Raw genomic sequence first — 14834 nt, 5'->3', positions numbered from 1 at the left:
TGATAAAACACCTCTTAGCTTAAAAGTTTCCTTGAGGATGATGTAGTCCAAAGCCACCAGAGATCAGTTTCACCTGAACTCTAGGGTGGAGAGTTTAGGTGTGTTGCAGCGTGCTCGCTATGCACATTTCTCACACCAACTTCACAGTCCAGGCGGACAGTTGGTGGTTGGTCCACCTGTAAGAGAACAGTTACAGTAAGCGGCAGCAGTGCATGCCTGATGTCAGCGGAGAAGAAGGAAGGGACGGAAACAGATGTCTCACTGTGACTCAAGTCCACAGACTATAACAGCAGCATCACTCATGAAAATCATCATCATCATCAGACAAAATTAAGTGTTTTTTTTTCTTGTCAGACACGCTCAAAGTATTTCAATTTTAGCCTATACGATGACGTAAGGAGTGGTTTCAGTACCACGGACAGAGTTCAGTGAGGTCTTCAAGGGCGCACGAGGGAAATGGATTTGTTCTATAAAACTAATCTTGGTTTTTACCTCCAGCCTCTTGCAGTGATGGATGCACAGGTGTATAAATTACTGAGAATAACAACTATGGTATTCATGACACAAATTAAGGAAATTGAAATTAATCAAATTACACATGGTGTTTCATTTTTGCTTATGGGGACACTTAACTATTTTAATTTTAGGGGTCAAGAAAAATAATTCATGGATTTGAGGGGAGGCAGGGAAAGCATTTCCCCAAACTTCAGCTCAAAATCAACAACAAATGAAATATGTTCATGAGCAACACTACTGACACCATGCCACAATACAACAGCCCCTAATGTGACTCGACCAAACATGTTATTTAATTTGATATCGATGCGTGGATAGAGTCATTCACTTTTTTTGAAGGATACACCTTGCATTTCAAATGCTGCTCCAAACTATTCTCAATAGAAAGTCGATCCACAGCAGCCTCATCAGTGTGTGAGGATTCATTCATTCAGAAGCTCAGACACAAAAGATAAAACAGTGTCTGGTTTTCTGGTTTTCCTCTCACAGCCAGCCACACACAATTCACAGGTTTGCAGGTGTGAAGACCTCGGTGATCCACCACATGTGTCGGTGCCGTGCATGTCACAGCGTCACGGTGCCGGATCGTGGCTCAGCCGGACTGGGTTCCTCCCACGCACGACAGGGGGCCTTTATGCACTCCACTGATCCCTCGCTCTCTTCCCATTTGCTCGCCCCTCCCCCCCTGCCATGACAGCATGATTAACCATCGGACACACAATGGGAGGGCGCGTGCCCCCTCCCGGCCATGAGCGGCTCCCTCCGACCTGTACAACCTAATGAGGATTAGGCACCAAGTTAACAATGAATGGAGAAGTCCTTCAGGAGCGGCTAATTCCATTCTGCTCCGTGTCACTTCTCATCCGGGGCCATTCACAACCATGTTATTGAACATGAGCTTTAATCCTCTTAAATATCAAAGGTGGACAAATCATATTAATTTAGACATTGCCTCCCCAGGACCGAGGACGCATTATGCACTCAGCACAGAGCCGCAGCCTCCCCATCTGCTCTGCCCTCAGCCTCTGACTGACAACTCCACTCAGCCCTGACTTCAGTTTTTTTCTTTTCTCCCACATTTCATGTATTCATTTTTCATTGCCGTTAAAGATACAGCAAAGAATTTTATTTTTTTTTAAAAAAGCACATTTTAAACACATTGCTGTTTTGTTTTCTTTTTAAATCTACATATAAGACAGATTGGCCGGGGTTGTGGAAAAGAGTTGAAGAAGCGCAATGAAAGAGTGTCAGCAAGAATGAAAGCCACGGTGTAGAAAACGGTGGGAGAGCAGCAGTGTTGTACTGTTCAGAGACAGTGGTGCTGAGGTGATGCTGTGTAATATGCGGCGTTTGTGTTGACATCAGACTGCTTGACAACTCAATTGGCCGGCTTGGTCACATGGGTCGGCATTTAGCTGCCAAAAATGCGTGGATCAGGATATGGCACGGTCACCAGCCTGTTCAGCAGGACATATATAATGGGACAAATTCTTCAAAGACACGCGATGACAACGAGATGACACTTTTGATTCAGAATCAGGTGAAAATCTATTATGAGCATCTGGGCTTTTGCTTCGACCTCTCACCAGTTTGACACCAACCCTGCAGTGTAATGAGCCTGGTTTTTTTCTTTTTATTATTCTATCTTCACTCTGCAGAAAGTGATCTCTCACACGCCAACGTACACACACACACTCTGACACGAACCGGCTCGGCGCTGACTGATGCTACTCCACCCTAGGGACTCTTTGTTCAAAGGGGCCTCATTCGCACCACTGTGTCTGCCTCGGTGTTCCTCCGATCCAAGATCTGCCCTTGTCACTCACCTGTCCGCTAGATATCTGCTTTCGCCTTTCGTCTCACAGGAAGGTGCTAGGAATGTCAGACGGAGCAATTTGCCACGAAATGTGCGTAACACGAGGCCTCGTGAGATATCATCTGAGGTGGAGCAGTGGAGATCTGAGGCGTCCCTCTGGTTCTCCTCAAGCATTCACAGATGGTCGTGCCACTTGTTTTTCGTCTCTCCGCACAATGAACCCGGCTCATTAATGCTCTATGTCCTCCACCCGCGACTCACTCCACTGCCACCCTTCAGAGCACAAGCTGCTCATTTAAAGGCGTTGGGAACAATTACTGTACATAGGGCACAATGTCCATCTTACTGCATTGAACGTTGCTTGTAAATTGTCAGCAGATGTCAATTCTCTTGAAATAAAAGACAGCACCGTATGCGAGCTACTTTGCGAGGCTGCAGCTTTGCTTGAATCAGACAGAGCCGTCATGAAAAATTCCCATCTAAATCAGTCGGACACGCAATCGAACCAGTCGGCTTGTTTTGAGGACGAAACCAGGAACATGCTAACAACGCAGCATAGCAAATTAAACAGTGCTATAGCCTTTTATCTACTACAGTCTGGCCTGGGTTTGATGTTAGTTAAAAACCGTATGATGGTCCGCTGTGATTAATTGGTGTTCTGAGCAATCGGCTCCCCTGGTTGTGAAAACTTCTGATTGATTGTTGTGACAGTGTGGCGGACAGAAGTTTGAGATGCTGGCTGAAACAGAGTGTGTTGCAATTTTATAAACATTTGGGGTGGAGGGTGGAGAGGGAGAGGCCTTTATGAAGAATGCAAGAAAGTGAAAGTGAGAAGATCACCTGATTTCACACGACTTGTGGTATGTGTGAGCCTGGAGATTTGGCTGTCATCAGTAACTGAATTCAAAGCATGGAAGATAAAGATTTACATAAAGAGGAAGGCGATACATAGACAATCTTATCAAAGCTTTGCGCACAAGATATAACACTTCACAGGATCATGCTATGCCAATCATGGATTATCTGGGGCTCACAGTGAAAAGAAACTGAATGACGGGCGGCAACAGTTTGTGGATGAACGGAGCGCGAGGTGTCGCGAGGCGCACAACAGATGCGGCACTACAAAGTAACCTAATCCGCTGTCAGAGGAAGAGAATTATACATTTTTGGAGGATTATCAGAGAATTAAAATGAAAATCTTACGTCTTTCAAACTCCACCTGGGAGAATATCTTCTTATAAGTAGAGATTCATGGATTCAGGAGACACAGAGGGTAAACTGATCAATATGCAGCAGAACAGCAAGTTTCCAACACAAACACCTCAACCAAAGCTGCATCCCCAAGCCTGCTGTCACCCTGAAACAACCGTATCCTCTTATTGTTGCCTCGTTTCCACTGAGGGGAATACAGCCAATGTGGAATTGATTGACTCACACAAACTGGGGACATTGATTTTCTCTCTTTTACAATACAAAACAAAAGAAACCAAAACAATGGCAACAACACACAAACACTGAACAAGCACACTGGATGTGGCAGTTATCTGTTAACGTTGCACAGCAGGTGGATGAGCTCAGATTTAGAAACTTTGGTTAAACAGCGCTGTTAGCCGGGGGACGTTGACTTGCGGCTTGCACAGTGCAATGGCTGATTGGATCTGATTGGATATATCTTGTGCACAAAGCTTTTAATAAGATTGTCTATGTATCGCCTTCCTCTTTGCATATTGGTTAGTGGAGTTACCTTCCCAGTTTTTCCTCAAGTTTCCAAATATTTTCTCTGGGCTCATGATCACATGGACATGTTGGAGGTGTTCCACATAAGTCTGCTTTATCTTAGGATACTGTCAATAAGCTTGCTTCACCAGTCAATTTGAGCTATCACACACCCAAAGACTGAAGTCTGCCAGTCAGCCCTGCGTTTTTCCCTCAACATTCAGCAGGCTTGGTGCTGATCACTGACACTTCCTCAGAGAATGCAGTGTCATGGCTTTTCCTTACGTCCGCCATCTTCCTGGGGGAGGGGCCAGTCGTTGAGGCACGGCTAAAGGGTGGTGGGCGGAGCTGGTCGCAGCCTCAGAGACGTCATGCGAGGTCAGATGTGAAGAGGCACCGATTCACGCTTCGTCCACTGGTTCCTCTCCTTTTAATTCTCACTAGGTCCTCTCGGGAGCCCGGAGATGTCAGCGGATCAATGGCTTGAAAATGGCTTTATTGACATGACAAATGAAATCTTTTGCATTGAAGAGCCCATTCAGTCGCATAGTTGGCACATTAAAAAGACTACGTGTGGTTGTGAATAGTGTCGTCCACCGTTAGACCAGTAAGGGTTGAAAATCAGTGCAACGCGATTATGTCTTCTAATTGTACCATCACTCGCAGCCATGCAGTTTAATGCATCTGAACTCAGTAACCCTGATTTTTTTTTTTTTCAATAAACGCAAGACAACAAATTTCTTAGAGAAATCATGCTGTATATTGACGTGAGAACAGAATAGAATGGAAAGAATTATAATAATATAACTGAAACGCACCTAACATGTGAGCATGGCAACAAAACAATCATTACATAGACCACTTATAAAGCTATGGATTTTTGCTATGTTATGGACTAGATATAAAATATCCTCCACTGTCATCATAGATCCTAGAAAACATTTGTGTTTTAAGAAAATATGCAAAATTAAATGTTTCATAAGGTGATAGAAGGTTGAGCTTTTTAAAATGATTGGAAGAATTTTTAAAAAGATGAGATTGTGGCTTGAAACTGAATTTGAAAAAAGGCTGTTTTTATTGCTACTCTTGTTCACAGAAGGCCTCCTCAGTCCCTGACTTGCCCTCTGGCCTCTCCTGCAGGTGCTGGGCATGGAGTGTGAGACTGTGGGGGGTCTGGATGGAGAGCAATGAAGGGTGCCAGAGCTTCGCGTGAAGATGTGCTTTGTTACGAGTATATATCTCAGTCAAGAGGTATGAAGAGGCACTGGGCTCCTCACTGCCGTCAGCTCCTCTGCTGTGTAGTCGCACTCTCTACTCTGTGCACCTCCCACCCCCATCCCCACCCCGCTGCTCGACTGCTTTCATGCAGAGAGACCCGGTAGGATGGGAATATATCACAGTGGGTATCACTGTCACCTGCAGGTTTCCCCAATAAATACTTTGGATTGATTTCACTTGTCCACCAGGGAAAGAGCCCAGAAAACACTGGGAAAGAAGAGGCCCGTTAAAAAGCAGGGGAAGCTTGAAAGGTAAACTAATTCTGGGAAACGCATCAAGGTAAAGAGAAATTGTTGTCATTTTGATAGACGATACACACAATAACAGGTATAGAAAGAAAATTTGAGAGCTGACTGTATGAACCAACGTAAAAGCAGAACACATCCATTTTTATTCCCAGGTAGCAACATTGAGGCTTAATCTTGGTTAACACTTGATGAGCCGTATTTAAATAATCAAAATCAGACTGAAGCCTTTGTGACTCCCTGGGTTGAAAAGGACTATTGTCAAAGCCAGTTGCAGTAAAGCGCCTGCAGCTGCAACTCTTGCTCTTTTTAATGTAAAGTTTCCATCCAGTTACTATTGCTGTGATCTCTTTCACAGGGGCCATTGTGTACAAGCTTTCATTCACGCCTTCTGGTGTTGTTTTCACTCTTGGAAGCGCTAAAACTGACTCACTGAATCCCACTAATAGCTTGTTATACTGAAAACACTCACAGAAAGGAGCTTTTCAGGTGGATGTGTGAGGTCTCAGACCTCAGTTAAGGTAAGAGGTAAGGATCAAAATATCTGGAGTAGGAAAATAATGTAATGTAAAATAGTTGTAAGATGTGTTTACATTAAAATTAACTGTCTAATATGAAAGTAGAGCAAAATCCGAAATATCCTTGTTCTTCTCTTTCTCCGCTCCTCTTATCTGGTGACAAAATAAGGAATTTATGGAAAGATTGGAGTGAGTGTGCGCGTATGCCTGTGTGTGTGCATTTGCGCGTGTGTGGCCGTTACGGTGTGTGGAAGTGCCCCGGGGCTCACTGAAAGAGAACAGATTAGCACATTAGCAGGGCTGGAGCTGAATGAAGAGCTCTGCCTCAGGGGCTGCTGTCACTTCCAGCGAGCACCGCTCCCTATCATCACCGGACATTTATCCAGTTCTCTTGCTAAAATAAAAAGGAGCTTGAGGTTAAACTCTCTCCGCAAATGCTGGTATTTCTGGATCGCATTTATAATTAGAACACGCTGTAAGCTTCCAGTTTGCCACCTAGGCCCCATATGAGACCCGTTTCTTCTTCATTTTTGTATGTTTTGCACCCTGGACGGCGACGCCAATATCGACAGAGCTCCAGAAAACAGCATAGGACAAAGCCCTCTGTTTATAACGTCCTGCTATTATTGATGCTCTGTTGTACCTTGCACATGATGAACAAAACCGAGCGTCCACGAGGCTGTTACACTGGGCAAAGTGACCACCTGGAAGAGGCAGACACTTTTGTGTGGCACCACAAAAGGCAGATTTGCACACTGGAGCATTTTGAGACACACGTGTCGAAAAGTGGAATAAGCAAAAGAAGAAAAGAAAGACATTTTGATTTCTAGGGAGTTTTGTTGACAGGGTCGTGATACGTTATGTCAGAAAATATTGGTAAGTAGAATTCTGCGTGATGTGGGGCCTTTAAAAGAGAATAAAGAGGGAGCACTGTTTGACATCCACCTGCATGCTGCCTCTGAATAGGAACATACAAGCATGCTGCTTCTGAACTACCTCTCACACCCCTACCACCCCCGCCCCACACACACACACACCCCACCCACCCCTCTCTCTTTCACTCCAGTGATATCGACCCTGCCGGTCCAGTTCCAGTTGGCTGCCCTCTGCAGAGACGTCGGGTGTGTCAGAGGAAATATACGGCCCTCGCCTGGAACCCAGGTGTGCTGAGGCACAAGTGTTAAATTTGCTCATTACTCCTGTAATAGTGCTTTTTTCCCCCCTTTTTTTTTCCTTCGCAAGGGTCATGTGTGCAACAGTCCCGGCGAGGCCTTGACAGGGGGCTGCAGACAGAGACGTAGGGCCGAGGGTCGTCAAGCGGACCCGCGCGGACGTCAGGCGGAAGCCTGCTAAAAGCCAACCGCAGACCAGGAAGGTCTGCCGGGGAGGCAGCGATACCAAAAGAAGGACGATGAGATGAACATCAAGGCTTTGGTGGTACAAGTAATCGGCACATGCATCTCACGTTTGTTGGTGATGTTTGTCTGCAATCTGCACACAGCAGAGACTGGGCAGTCTGGCAGGGGGAGGAGACAACCATCCTAATGGCCTTTTGATGTAAATGAATGATGTACAGATGGCTCACTCAATATATATGTGTATAGTATATATATGTGTATATATATATGTATATGTATATATATACACACACACACACACATATATATACATATATATATATATATATATATATATATATATATATATATATATATATATATACATACATATATGTACACACACACACACACTCACAACGCTAAAGATTTTAGGGTGTGAATTCATTGGACACCCCAGAGGATTTGCACAGAGACGCTGGTGCTGAATTGCTGACGGAGACAGACTCATGTTTCACACAAACATTCTGTGAAAGTTCAGAAAAAAATCTGCCTCAGACTTTTCCACAGTATGACTTTCACTTTCTGCGTGAAACCACCAGATAAGCAGTGCGAAACACGTGCTTCATGAATTCAAATGCATTCACTGTGCCAGAACGTTCCCAGCAAGCCCTGGCACAAACTTGTTTGTGTGTTTGTTTCTTTAAAATGACAAAAAAATAAATAAATAGCTCCAAGTTGTAGCCTTTTGAGGATTGGAAACAATATATTGTCAGAAGGGAAAATGATTACTAAGCTGCCTGTTTCTCATCTCTTTACACAGCCTTTAATTTTCTGGCGACAATAAATAAACACTAAAGCCTATTTGCGCTGTAATTAGCCACTCTGCTTTGACGGAAACACTCTGTAACATCAAAAGAGAAACGCGAGCGCACAAATGACGGTAAAACCATCAAGTGACAAAGGATAATGCGAGGATATCCAGAGCTGACGGGGGCCGTCGGGGGAGAAAAAAAGCCTCTGGTGGTATTACAACTCTCCAAGATCCTGCAGTCGGGATAGTTTAGGTCTGGGGAGATAATCCTCTTCACTCTGCCATCTCAGTCTGCAGACAATATCCTGGAGGTAAGAGCTGCCAACAGATTCCACGCTATCGTGTTCTGCCGATGTAAATTGTATTTACCCACGATTCACCTTTCACACCGGCAAGGAAAGGAAGCCAAAATAGGATTATGCACGTGAAGGATTAATCCAGACATGAGCACAGGGTAATGTATGGTAATTATCCAACGGGATATTCTTACATAGCGATTAGCATATCGGGGAGGCCAGACGGGGACGGGCAGGGCAATGTGAGTGGAAGTAAAGGACACGGCGGCTGATAAGGAGCCCAGTTTGTTTTTTCTTCCTTGTGTGGGTGTGTTTTCTTTCTTTTAAGACATTGATTAAAAAAGTGGATGGTCTGGCTACAGGCATGTGCGTGCTCTCCTCCCTCTCCCTCTGCTCCATTCTATCTTCTGCAAGCACGCACGGTCCCAGAGGAGAGGGAAAAAAAAAATCAGAATATGCATGCACACACACGGAGACAAGAGTCTTATCGGGGAGGAAGCAGCGAAAATTAACAACGGAAACACTGGATTTGAGAAAGGCGGCGGGCAAAAAACTAAACTGGGAAGGAGGTTTCAGATCAGGTTTACCCACAATTATTCTATCAGGAACCGACAGGTGTGTTTAGATTAGGGTTCTAAATCGTGAGGAATCCAAATCATCACCTGCTGACTTGTGATCTTACACCAACGTGGTGCAAATCAGGCAAAATGTTAAAACAGCTGATCTGAGGAGCCACTTGATGGATTTCATTGAAAACGGTTTCGAAGGAGCCAACTTTACCAGCTGGATTCATTCAATGATGATTTTTGATGTCCGGAGAGGTTTTCCAGCTATCCAGTTGTTTTCTCAGTGCAGAGTGAAAAACAGTCATGCTGATTAATGAAACTGAACCGCCCGTGCACAGGAAAAACAACACCTTAACGCTTTTCACAGCAGTTAGCTCTCTGTCTGTCGTCCTGAGTTGCCGTTTTCATTCTTTTTGAAAGAAACCACTAAGACTTTCCAAACTTTAAGCATGACAATGTCCATTCAAGCGCCTCCCATTTCTAAATGTTATGGGCTCCGTCTCAGATGGATCAGTGAGAGAAATTTAATGCTTTGCGCCACATTGCACATCATACATCTACAAAGTGCGTCTAAGAGAACAATTAAAAATAACATTTAAAGAACATGGAAGAAAAAAAACTTTGAGCAGAAATAAAATGTTTTTCCTCTTGATTATTAAATTATAGCAGCAGCAGCTCCAAGTTGACTTCAGTTGGGTCACTGGAGCTTGTGAATGCCGCCCTCATTTCCCCTCCAACAATAACAACAGCTTTCAACTTGCGTCGTCCTTTGTCGTCTCCACTCAGCCCCTCGTCCCCTCCGTTTCATATCGCGGGGAGCGTGAGCCACTGTATCAATCCTCGGCTGGGGCGTTTAGGTGTAATCAGGCATGCAGGACACCAGCTTGCCAAGAGGCAGCGGGCCTTTTGTGCGACGGCCCATCTGTTTAGTGCACTGGGACGGAGCTGGTCCCAGAGAGCTGCACCCGGGAATTGAAAGAGGGCGATGATGAGAAGGCCCAGCTGAAGGGACGCGGGTGGGCGGCGGCCGACCTGTCTGCCCCACTCGTGCACGCTCACCACTCATTCTGAATGCGGCACGTACGGCTAGCCGCGCTCGCATACAACTCAGAGATCAAGAGGCTGGCAGATGTGCCGGACCCAGCCGGGCCCAGTTGCTGTGTGTCAGTGCTTTCATGCATTGCAGCGTCTGTGTCTGTTAATCTGTTGGGCTAATATTTTCCCACCGGCTCGTCAGGGTACGTTTTTTTCTCTCTCTCTCTCCAACCCAGCACTGGGTGACCTCTCAACGTGAAGCCTGGGGTCGATTCATACAGCAGGGCTCTCGCCGCTCTTTCCTTTCCCATCAGTGGCTGGGTGGTTGGACGGGCCTGGCACAGGGAGAGAAAGCGATAAGCTGCCACAGAGCCGCTCCAACTGATCGCTGAGCTGATCCAGTTGCTGCAGCCCGACTCATTCTGGCCTCACCGCCCAGCTCGGGAAATAAAGCTGCTGTTCCCCAGACTGAGACATGACCGTCTCATACTTGTGCTACAGTAGAAATATTTGGAAAAGAATTTCAATTCCAGATACTACTGCTTCAATTTAGAATTGTATAACAAAAACTATTATTATAAGTATAAATACTAATAATATAAAATTTTATTTTCTTTACTGAGGCTCCTATTCGGCATTCCGTGCATATGACAATAAATGCTTTGACTTTTGAATGAATATCCTGGCTAAATGACAACACAATCGTATTCTTCTGCAGGTGTCCAGAAAACTCACACTCACACTAACATCCAGTAAAAATACTCATCACCTTGGCGGAAAACTAGCTCAACCATCTGAGTGATGGGAAAACCTGGCTGCCGGTGTTGCAAGTGCTGTTAATGCCCTTTGTGACATCACAAACAGTTTCTGAGAGTGTTTTGCATTTTTTCTTTTGTAAAATTTTTTTAAAAAAAGAAAAAAAAAGTCGAGCAATAAAAATAAACAAGAATGTATTTTTTTTTTTTTTTACATTTTTTGGAGAATTAACTGAAATTCTGGAAAAGGTGTTTTCAGTCGGTCTAAGTGTGACGTCAGCTGTGATGAAAAGCTGGAAGCGACTACAGCCAGCTGCCCTCAAAAGAACATGAAGAGGACGTGGAGGAGACCTCTCTAAGCCCATCAATGCACTGAGCAAAAAAGGGAAATACGTTTTGTTTGTTTTTTTGCTTTGTCGACTTCAGCAGTGCACTGCCACAGGGCAGCTAACACCAGGCTAAATCACTGCTGGAAAAAGCATGGGCAAAGTCAGATTTGCACAATACGGGACAACTGCACGTTCCTTCTCAAACTCTAAAACAAACAATCGGCCGCCCACTTCTGGGACCGTATTTCTCCACTGAGGCATGGGGGGCTGCGAGGCGACCGAGCAGCTTGTGGGAGACTGGGCATGTGTCCGTTTCCTCCTGTTGTAGCACCATATGCCTCCTGCTCCATTCTCTCTCTCTCTCTCTCTCTCTCTCCGTCTCTCTCTCTCTCCCTCTCTCTCTCTCTCCTTCTCTCTTTCACCCCCAAAAAAACTTCCACGCACGTGGCACGCTCCTTTCAACCATCACCCGCCCCTTTGTAAACACTCGCTGGCAGCTGACAGCAGCTGCGGCGGCCGACACAATGCGTTGGGGCTGGAACTGAGAGGGAGGTGGGGAGGGGGGGGGGGGGAGACGCGATCAGCTGGCCTTACCCATCCCCCAACCCCCTCGAAACCTCCACCCCCCCTCACCCACTTGACACCGGGTCGACCTCTGGCTCCTGGCCCTCGTGCCCGGCTGCAGCCTCGCACGGTCTGCTCCCTCTGAGTCTGCAGACACGCCCAGCCAGCGGGAGCTTCCTCGGGGTCGGCCGGGTCAATTAAATTCAAATTGGGGATAAATGATTTGCAAATCATGTACAGACGGGGAAGTTGGGAGAAGGGGAGCGAACGCCGCCACCGAGGACTCGGAGAAACCTACCCGAGTTCCCCATGGATCCCTCGTCAATATCTGCTTGTTGACTTTCATCTACTCTCCCTTGTGTGGATCCATATTTCCCCCCCTCTCGCGCGCTCACGTGGAGAAGAAAAAGAAAACACACGTGTGCACAATCGTTATCCAGAATGAGGGGAAAGTGAAAGGCTTGTAATCGCTCTGCTCCCTGAGGGACTGATGACAGTAAACCAAACAGAGGCAGTGTGTGTGTGTGTGTGTGTGTGCACGTCAGGGGCCCTTTCACCCCTCCCACACACCCCTCCCCTCACTCCCCCTCGCCATCCTGCTCCTTTACAACTTTACAAAATAGCCTTTTAATTTGCTGCAGCGTCTGGGGTGTCTGAATTGTGGCGGCATCAATCACCATCATCACAGGGGCCCTCTGACTGAACGGGACCCTCGGGCTCCATGTTTTCTGCCCCCCACCCACCCACATATGTGCGAGTGTTCACCCTTCTGCGCCTCGACCTGCGACTCATCCTCAGCCATCCTCAGTGGTGCTGACAGCATCAGACCTAGAAACTCAACATTCGAGGTGTCCTTGTATTTTTTATCTAACAAAAAAGGTTGTAGTGTTTTTTCTCCTTTCAAGACAGCGCTTTTTCAACAAGAGCTGTTTGATTTTTCTATTCTTTTAAATATCAGTTTGATTCAAAATTCATATCATAGAAACAAATTATCTCTACTCCGTATTTGTGTAAAGATATTTCTAAAACATTTAAAACTATTTAAATGACACATCTTGTCTTGACTGCTGAATGCAGGGGTGAATGTGACAAATACTGTAGCTGGCACCACATTCAAAACACCATCACATCACTTTTGCAATGAAGACCCAAGAAGGTTGAGGTTATTTCAGTTGCATGGAGCCACAGCTTCATTCACGGGACAAAAGTAGCACCAATGCAGTTCCTGTACTACAGACCAAGAAATCTTAAACTGATTACATTTTAAACTATCAATACGCTAATGTTATTGGATAAATATATAGATTCCTTATGATTTGTTTTTAACCATGTCAGAACCTGCATGAGATGTTTTATTGTAATTTATGTACAAATTAAAATGAACTGAACAAGTTAAATGTTAAAAATCTTTTGTTTAAGTTTGGGCCTGGAGTGAGCACAGAGTAAAAATAAGTGTAATCTGCACTAGGTTCTTTTTGTTTTTTTCCAGAAACTGCAGAGTTTAAGCATCTCTGGATGTAATTTAAAACTGTCATAATCACTAACATTTTTATTTTATTTTATTTTATTTTTATTTTTATTTTTCAAAGCAGATTTCGGTTTCCTCTCATGCATCTGGTTTCAAGATTCAGGTCAGATCCAGCTGCCTAGTAAAATAAAAATTCCCACATTAAACTCCACTGAGACTGCAAGACAAACCCAACATACAACAATTCACAGTACATCCCAGCGTGACCCTGGCTGTCCGATGTGACTTCTCTATTTAAGGAGAACAAGATTGGAATAGAATAATCAAATCAGTGACTTTGTTTGGGCTGAGGCCTCTTTACTTAAATTCTGTCAAGTGTCAAGTGGTGCTGACCGGGAGGTCTGAGCTTGTTGCCAAATATGTTTGTTATGCCTCCCCGCGTCTTTCCAGGTATGTCCCTCCACTCCACAACTTTCCCCATTCCGCCACTCTCTAATGGGCCATAATTGCCTTTTTAATTAGCAAGTGGTAATTAATTTTGTTTTCCCCAAATTATTTGTTGCAAACGCTCCCCGTGGGTGGCCTGTTCATCTTGTTAGGGCTAATTAGCTGCAATTAACACACACTAATGACGTGCTTTTTTTTCTTTCTTTCATCCTTCCAAAACAAACAGTGTTCGCCGTGCCAGATTCCTCTTGTGTGCTGGAGTGGTGCAGAGGGGAGGGGTGGCAGCCATCAACACCTCTAATGAACTAATACAAACCCAGAAGGAGACACTTGTACACACAGCTCACACTAAGACTTGTAGTGTGTGTGTGTATGTGGGTCCCTCCCTCTGGTCCTGTCATCACAGTCCTCAGCCGGAACATATTTAGGCAAATGAAGTAAGAGCTGAGGGACTGAACAGGGTCAGCCCTGTTTTTTCACCACCTTATTGAATTAACCGCATAAATCCTGAGCTATAACATTGCATTTTTTGCATCCCCCTTTATGTTTTCAAAACAGGGCTTTGCATGTCAGTGAAATTCTAAATATGTGCGGAAATTATTATTATTATTGACTGTTAGTGGCAATTCAGGCAGCACCATGAGAAAAGTCAGGTTTCACTCAAGGTTCAGGTTGTCTTTGAAGCAGCTTTCTGCAGCTTCTATCCACATGGACGTCATTAGAGGGCAGCATGGCAACCTCCATTTCAGATAGATACTGAAATGAGTAGGAACCTGTTTTATAACGTGTGTAAGTGAAAAAATAATGATGTTGATTAGGCAGCTAATATGATTGACCACACACACACACCAATCACAGGATGAGGCTGGAGCTCAGCCTGTTAATAAAAAATGAGTGCAAAGGGGAATTCAGTTGTTGTTGTTTTTGTTATTGTTTTTGTTATTCGCTCAATGTCTAAATTTATCTTCGACATACTAGTGGTGGTCGTTTATCCTTGCACGGCCAGCAGGCTAATTGTGAGAATAGATTAAGAAAAAAACACTGAGTATTTTTATTGTCAGTTTTGTAGATCATGCCAAATACTGTATGTTGAATAAAATTCACGTTTGGATTTTGGATACTTATAGCAATACA

The sequence above is a fragment of the Nelusetta ayraudi genome, unplaced genomic scaffold (assembly GCF_046127955.1).
Source record: "Nelusetta ayraudi isolate G7.1 ecotype Tasmania unplaced genomic scaffold, CSIRO-AGI_Nayr_v1 ptg000011l, whole genome shotgun sequence".
Classification (NCBI taxonomy): Eukaryota; Metazoa; Chordata; class Actinopteri; order Tetraodontiformes; family Monacanthidae; genus Nelusetta; species Nelusetta ayraudi.
This window is presented reverse-complemented; position numbering follows the sequence as displayed.